The following is an 8,955-nucleotide window of genomic DNA, read 5'->3' as shown; positions in this document are numbered from 1 at the left end:
TAAAAAAAAAAAAAAAAAAAAGAATTCTTCCAATTTTTCTTGGACTAACTGTATAAGTGTCCTCTTTGTTGTCCCTTTGAATGCCTAAGGAATAACTGCAAAGAATTAGAATTCTTTTTTGTGAATTTTTTTAAAAGTTTGTACTTATGTCCCAGCTAAAATATTTTATTAAATATTTTCATTAAAAGCCTTTACACTTTGTTTTTAATCAGTTTTTTTTATTGGTTTTAAGAGTTTTATGTTTTTATTTCCTTTATTAGTCAATTTAGCAAATTAATAACCCATTTGATAACATTGCATCAACATTGCAATAACACAACATTTTGTTTTAATATAAACTGAATATTCTTTCGTTGTTATTTTGATCAGTTTTCTATGTTATGCTTTTCTTTTAAGTTTAATTAATTTAAAACTTATAAAAAAATGTTTCATTTTCATTTACTTAGTATATTTTACACACATTTAATAAATTTGAGTGTTTTGTTTGTTTTGCATGCATTTTCAAAATTATACAACTACAGTTAGAACCCTGTTGAATGATCATGTTACAGTACTATGTAAAGATAAATTGCTCTTCTAAGTTAGTACTCTGCAAACAAACTGTGTTAGATAAATTGTAGTATGACTTTCATCAAAAAATTAACATTGATAAATGCAACTTTGCCATAAAAAGGTATCTAAAAGTTGATATTATCAAAATATTGAGTCTTTATATGCCTTTGAATTGTTGCCTCACCATAGAAGAGAAACAAGCATTGATTAATGAACAAGAGCTCAAAAGTGATAAAGAAGTACATTTTGCTATTTTCAGTTTGGAAGGAAATTTGATAATCTAAAAGTTGTTCCACCATGCTCTCTACTTCAACAGTTTTTTTTTATTTGTACAACCTAATGGTGTTGCTAAGAAGAGGCTTTCTTGCAACAGAAACCGTCTGCAAGAACTGATAGGGCAAATATCTGTGGCTAAACAAAAAAGTCTTGAAAAAAAGAAAGAGTGTATGAATTAAGATTTGACAAGATCAATGAAATTCTGTGCATAATCTGAAAAAATAAAGAAATTTCTCTTATGTCCAACTTCAAAGGACATCTCATCCAGATGATGACGAGATATTTTGTGGCTGTAAAGGTGAGGGTCCAATGCATGCAACAATTTTTAATTTCTAAATAAAATTTGGGAATGAAAAACATGAATTTACAAGACTGCTTGCTCTTGAACTGCAGGATTTATAAGGGAAAGAAATGATGTTCTCTATTATGAATTTTATCAATGTGTCTGTCATCATACATGGAAGCTGCATCAAACTGTTCAAGGCAACACTAATGTGATCTCAAGTTCAGAAGAAAACTGGTTTTGGCTCTTCCAAACCCAGGATAGAGAGATAGATGGTAAAGCTTCTAGTTCCTGCACCCTAGACCCAGAGAGAACAACCTTCAAACAACAACTTTTACAGAAGAAACATTAATTCTGGATACTTTGTGAAAAAAGATTCACAACTAAATGTGTCTGTTGTAAATGCTGTCTACCACTGTATCCAGTGTAGTATTAGATTACATCCCAAATGTTTGACCTGTACTACAAGTGAATTAAAATAAAACTTAATTGATTTAATATGCTAAAAGTAAGAGTGACATATTGTTTGTATTCAGCCAAAATTGCAATATCTCAGCATTACATATCTCCAAAAGTCCATGTTCAAAAATTCTGAAATTTTGCAAGGTTCATACAAATATACATCTAACGTTAATTTATGAATGTCAAATAAGCTTGACAATTATTTCAATACATAGAATTAAATGAATTAATAAACTTTTAAAAATTAAAAAAACTTTTATTGGTTATTTCTTTCAAGACTGGGGTAGGGAATGGTAGGAATGACATCATCCCATCATATACATTACTGCATTTACACATACATCATGATCAAATTCTTTATTTGGATGTGTTTATTGGATTTTCAGTTGGAAAGAAGTGGAATAGTGGAAAGGGCCACTTTTTAAAACATCATTAAAATGCATTGTCTTTAGACTTAAATATATCCTCAAAGTTTCAGCCTTCTATCTTAATTAAAAGTGGATAAAATTTGAGTAGCAAGGTTTGAGGATATGATACAAAGCAAATTAAAAAGCATTTAATAATTAAAAAATGACAAATTGGTTAAACCATGTATTTTATAACTTCACAGCATAAATATTATTTCATAAAACATTTTACTAACCTTTACAATTCTTTTATCATTTCCTAGAAATCAAGATGATAATGCCATCATAATCTTCAATTCTTTTCAACTTTCATAAATCTGAAAATTAACATTTTGTAACATATTAACAATAATTTTCTATATTTAATAACTACAGCTGTCCCTTGATAATCCAACAGGTATGGGACCAAAGGGGTGTCAGATTACCAAAAGTGTCCGGATTAGCGAAAGTGATTACATATTTGGCATTGTTTTCCTAGTAGTAGCCTAAAATATTCTCTACTCCAACTGTTCAAACAGAACTGCTCACAGAAAACACACGAAATGTGTGTCATCATGAAAGAATTGGGTGGGGAGATTCACGTTGCAACATGCTTCTGTGCAAGCAAACACGTAATGGGGATGGGTACCTTGACGGGATGTGCGTCGGACTACTGAGCATGTCGGATTACAAAACATCAGACTATCAAGGGACAGCTGTACTAAAAATATTTTTAAAAAATAGAACACAACCAAACTGCTAGATATTACTGTTGTAAGCAATGATACCTTCAAAATCAGAAAATTTGATGTAGCCTGACAATTGCTATATCAATAGCAAATATTTTTGGCATTAATATAGCAATTGTTTATGGCTACATTATAACTTTCATTTTATAAACAAACCAAACTTAAATTTATTTTAGCTTCTTTTGAATACATACAAATTTGAAATAAAAATTTTATGCAAATAATTCATTAAATTAAATATAATTTTAAATAGTAACAATATTAAACAAAAATAATCACAAAATCATCACAAGAAATTAACAATTTTCCATATATAAAATGCATTTGCATCTTATATATTTTCACTTCATCTCAATAACTATTCAATTTCTAGTATCTTGATACTAAGCAATCTTTATAAAACTTCTCAGTAGCTAAAATAAAATGCTAAGCAATTTTTTATATTTTTTATGCTATTACTTCTTCAAAAATAGTCACTGTATTTTCTATTTGATATACAGTATAACCTCCAAATAGTGGATACTGCTGGAACCAAGAAGTTTGTCCACTATCTAGAGATGTCCATTAATAGGAAATACTGTACTGTACATTTCTTTTATATATTGATATATATAGTGAGAATCAAAAGTGTTCACTTTTGCTTCTGACTATACACCTTCAATTTTCAAGAAGTAATTCATGGCAAATAAAATTTACTGTATTTTAACATGGTCATCATATAGTCAAGAATACAATGGATTATGAAAACATCAAATTTGCATTAGGAATGTGAATATACTAAAAAGTATAAGTAGGATATATAATTATATAAATAGAAATTATATACAGTATATTATTCATCTTTTCAGCCATAAAAATTTCATTTTATCAAATTCTAAATAGCAAATAGATTGGACAGAAATCTAAGTGATGAATGAAAATTGATATAGTAATTTTTCTGTTTTGCAGCTATCTAGTAGGTGTAATTTGTCACACATTTTTTGCTTTTTTCAATAAATGATCTATTAAAAATTACATCTAAGGCACCCACAAAGCTGTTAAGATCATAAATGTGAGATTACTGAATATCTTCCCACACTTTAAAGTGGTTGGCAAATTGCCTTCATAATATGATCTTTGACAAACACTGTTACAAGGATCATGCTGCATAGTGCCAAATTTGCCACTTGGTTTTAAAATTCTAGTCTGCTTATTTCAAAATTCAGGGTGGAACTGAATCATAATGTATGCTGAAGCTAAAGCAAAAAATTTTTATATGACAGAACCTGTGAAATACTGTTTAAGCATTATGATCAAATTATTCATTAAAAAAATTATTGAAAAATGATTCTTATTTCTAAGTAATAACATGTTGCTTTTGCTTTCCAGACTCCAAACTGATTATGTACCAGCATCTGCATTAATAAGTAAGTAAAACCGGTGGCAATAAATTATTTAAAGTGGCAAAACAATTGGCAATTTTTTAAAAATTTTCCAGAGCAACCCGTTGTTGTCATAACTGTTTTTAAGTTTATTTTCATTATTAATGTACTATGGTTCTTATTGAATGAATGAATAACTCAGGAAAAGTTTATGGTTTCTTGATACCATAAGCTTAATTCCAACAATAACAAAGTCTGATAATGTTAATATCTATGGCAATAAGTAAGTGGTAATTCACAACTTAACCTGATTAGTCTTCTCTAACAGATAAAGAGTATTGTTCAGCTTTTTACAATCTATCTTTCCCTATTCCTATTTTCAGCCAGTCTTTATTCAATGCCTGTCAAAATTCAGATTTTTTGTTTTCATTTTAAAATATTTCATATGTAATTAATTGTTTCAGAATATCAAAAGCACACATTGAAGGCACAGTGTTTTTGTAACATTGGTTACAGACAACAGCATCTGCTATTTAGAGGTTAATATATGTCCTATTTGAAGGATGTATGAATTGTAAAAACATCCATTAAGTGAAAGGGTCCACTATTCAGGAGTGTCCATTAATGGGGGTATGTAGCAACATGCTGAAACTTGTCAATTCAAAAAGTGCCTACTAGCCTAGCCATTTCTTGATCCAGTTTTTCTGGTTACTTCTTGAAATGTTAACCTGGTTTCAGTAATGTTGAAATGTATGAATAATTCAGCATTGTCTAATGAAACTAAATATATCTAATTTATTATTAGCACATGACATAAACAGCAGTTGAATGTTTCCACACTTCTGTATAATGTAACTTTTTCAATGTGAATTACTTTATAAAAAATTAACCTTTTTAATATATATATGTTATGGACAAAGTGATTAATCGGGCATTATGAATAATGACCAAATAGGGCAGGCAGTGTGATAAATATTGATTAATTTATCAAATTGACCGGTCATTATGAATACTGCTANACTTTGTTTTTATATAATGGATATATTATATTATGTTAATTATTCAAATCATAACCAAATAGATCATCTTTTCATATTCATCAATCATTAGTCATCATCACCTTTAAAAACTCTTAACTTTTTTTTTTAATGAAAGCAAAGTTTATAAAGAGCCAATAATTTACACAAATATAATTCTTGTTTGTTATTATTATTTATCATTATACTTTTGCCTTAGTAACTTTTCTTTCAAAATATTACATCTTGCTTGAAGTAGAACTATGTAAAAAATTTTATAATGAGATCATCTCTTTTTTTTACCACTTCTAATTAATTAATTTTAATAATATAAAATTATAATCTTATTACTTAATACATACTTAAAACAAACAACAAAAAAGCACACATACAATGGGAAATGCTCCTCCCACTTTGGAAATGAAGTACTTTTAATGTAATCAGTTTTCACTGGTGCTCCTCCATCAACATATAATTCAACATAAGGATTTGGTTTAAAAAATGATGATGAATGAAGTTTTGCAGAAACAACTAGGAAAAAATTAAAATTTACATTATCTACATTAAAATTTGGTTTCTTTCAAAAAATAATAGATTGTATTACTATAATAATAGTTTTCTTAACAATTAAATGTAATATAAGATGTATTTAATGTTGTAAATAAAAGATTTAATACTCAAATATGAAAGAAACACTAATACCAAATTTATAAAAACTTAAACATAAAAAGCATGAAATTTATTAAGTTATATAAAAACTAAAATTTCCTGTTAAATTAATTCATAATTATAAATAATTTAATAATAATAAGTATAAAATAATCATGGCGAATTCGACTTACGCGGTTATCGCTCGGTCCCACCTATCGCGTAAGTCTGGGGTATGACTGTATGCTATACATGCATGTATATAAATATGCTATACTATGCATGTATATAAATATGCATATACATGCATATTTATATTATATGCATTAACTAAAATATTTTATTCCACAATTTCATTCTGTATAATATCAAACTACATACTGATTATCATCAATTTTATCTACACTAAAATCAAACTAAATAAAAAAAAAAGCCAATCTCATAATTAATGAAAATCCATTCATATTGCATACCATACTCAAATAAATAAGAAACACAACTTTCGGTGAACCCTTGTCGACTTTTTCCCTTTATACTGTAATACAAATTCTTACTTGTTTCTGGATGAGGTTGTTGACTGTTACTGCAAGGTGTTATGATCTGTCTAGATAACTCAACATCACGAAGTGGTTGGAAATATCCAGTTGGATGATTCCTACTGGAATGTCTTCTTCCATTGTTACTAGGTGACAAACTACTATTAGTTTCAGGATTCAAACCACTTTCATGGCTTGTAGAATTAATATTTTCTAATCTTGATGTAAAATTAGAATCAGAGTTTCTAAAATAATCATTAAGAAACAATGACTGCTGTCGAGTAATGTCAACTCCTATTCTTGAAGCTAAAAACAAATTAATAAAATTTTACTTTAATTCCAATTTTTAAAAAAATTGTTATATATTTTAGTATTTTAAAACTGAATTTAATATTTTATGATAAATGACATCTTAATTTTTTGATTAATTAAATAAACTTAACAATAAACAATTTTTTCTTTCACATTTATTAATATTTTTTAAGCTTAACATTGCTTTTTCTTAATTTAGCTTTATTATTCATTGTATTTTTCTGTATTGTAGTGCTCTTTTTGATGAAAATAATAATTTTATATGGCAATAATTATTTATATCTGAAAGTACAAAGATGCAAATTCATATAAGATTACTAGAAGCTTCACTTTTGAGCCTTTTGGTGACATAACTCTTGATATTTCACATTGCTGTGTGATATTCTCCACATATGTGTGTTACAATTTATAATACTTAATAGTTATTTATATATGCAATTATAATAAAAATACTTTTATAGTACCCAAATGAATACCCAAATAAAATTACCACCAAAAAAATTCTCGTGAATATCCAAAATAAACACAACCATACATATAAGAAAAACCTTACACTAAATATACATATCATTAAAATGCATTCAACCAGATTCAACAATCTCAGACATACCTTACTTTAAAGTATAATCAAAAGTAGACACAATCAAAACACACAAAAGCCTGCTGATTTTGCCTGAAATTATAAGCCAAGCTGGCATAACAAAACAGCAATTCAAGTAAATAGCATTAAACAACAATTAAGCAGACTAACAACAATACAGTAGAGTTCCATACAATGCGCAAACAAAGCAAGCAACACTGTCAAATTTTGTTGTTCAGAAATATACTTTTTTTCAAGTTATAGGCCAAGGTTTAAACTTTCATAAATCGTGTGATAATGCAGATTTAGATAACACGATTTCCTATAAAGCGTAATGAATCCCCCATGTACAAGACTACCGTACTCTAAAACACAACATATCAAAAATAATGAAAGCAATTAGGAAAATATTCAAGCACATTGAAACACACACAAAACAAACAATACAATATACATGTACAAGAATATAGAACACTTGTGTGCTGCACAATGTAATTCAATCTGAAAATTTTTGTTTGTAATTTGTTTTTAATCATCAATTCTATCTTGCATAAATTTGCCCATATGATATATCTCAGTGCCATTAGAAGTCTCTAAACAACAACAACACTGAACACAGAAGAAACAACTTAAATGAAACTTTCTGTGTAGGATTGCTGTATTTCTTTATTGGTGTATATGTACAACACTATATAAGTATTTCTGCTATTCCAGTATTTCTTTTTTTGCTCCAGCTATTGGTTTTGATGATATGCTTTTGTTTTGAACATCAGTATAGTACAAATAAGTATGACATAACAGAATATTCAGTAAATTAAACAGAATTATCAAATACAATCTGTCTAAAATTTTTTAAAAAAAAGAAGTTTGCATTTTTAATTGATATAATTTTAAACAAATTTAAGTGCATAAATTTAGACCTTTTTACATTTCAACTAAGTTTAAATGTAAATACAACTATCAAAAAGCTTATTATTTTTTTTAAATATAAGTAAATAGGAAATTAAAAAACATCAGGAAATGATATGGTACAGTACATATTTTATCACAAAGTGAACATATTAAGTATAATCAAATAAACTTTAATAATAAAAGATAAACCATTTACTATTGAACACAAGACTGTGTTATTATTAAAACACTTGGCGTTTATCCACTTTATTCAGTTGATACGGGCACTTTTACACGTTTCGGGCGTATAGCCCCTCATCAGTCAACTGATAAGAAGAAACATTTACATTAGATTATTACATTTTTTAAAAATTATATAACGATTCTAAAACATATAACATTTAAGACATACCATTTAAAAAATTTCAATGACACACGTACAGCACAAGTTATTATTTACTGCTGTTAGGATAATTTGATAGCGATGAGAACATAAACCTACATACATTAAATTAAAAAATAAAACACTGTATAATTATACACGCTTATACTGATAACGCACATAACTATACTAATTTTTGTGTACAATTGTTTCTTACTGTTAAGTAGCCATGACACATCCTTTATCTTCTTACTAAAGTTGATAAATATATAGGCAGAATCCTTTCTAATGTTTAATGAATATATTTGTTGGTTTCTCACAACATTTCATTTGCACATAACAGAATCAGATAAACCTCACTTAGCATATTATAACAATTTTGTTTCCTGGGCATTATACAATATTGAGTCTTATTGCTAATTTGCATTTTACCATTCATGATGGTCGGATTTTACATAATATTTGTAATAGCAAAAGGTATCTAAGTAAACAGAACACATTAAAACTTTTTACAAAAATTT

General features: G+C 27.5%; 1 protein-coding gene across 1 annotated transcript in view; it reads right to left on the bottom strand.

Moving 5' to 3' along the window:
* Nucleotides 1-8,955, bottom strand: part of LOC111623402 (E3 ubiquitin-protein ligase Su(dx)-like) — a 34,495-nt gene that overhangs the window by 6,292 nt on the left and 19,248 nt on the right. Inside the window, exon 2 of the mRNA XM_023365965.1 lies at nt 2,217-2,297. The gene's annotated coding sequence lies outside the window, so the exon portion shown is untranslated. The remainder of the gene's footprint in view (nt 1-2,216; nt 2,298-8,955) is intronic.

Source organism: Centruroides sculpturatus, unplaced genomic scaffold (genome assembly GCF_000671375.1).
Source record: "Centruroides sculpturatus isolate CEXI.00-Female unplaced genomic scaffold, Cexi_2.0 scaffold314, whole genome shotgun sequence".
Lineage (NCBI taxonomy): Eukaryota > Metazoa > Arthropoda > Arachnida > Scorpiones > Buthidae > Centruroides > Centruroides sculpturatus.
The sequence above is the reverse complement of the archived record's forward strand: the minus strand, read 5'-3'. Positions and strand labels throughout refer to the sequence as shown.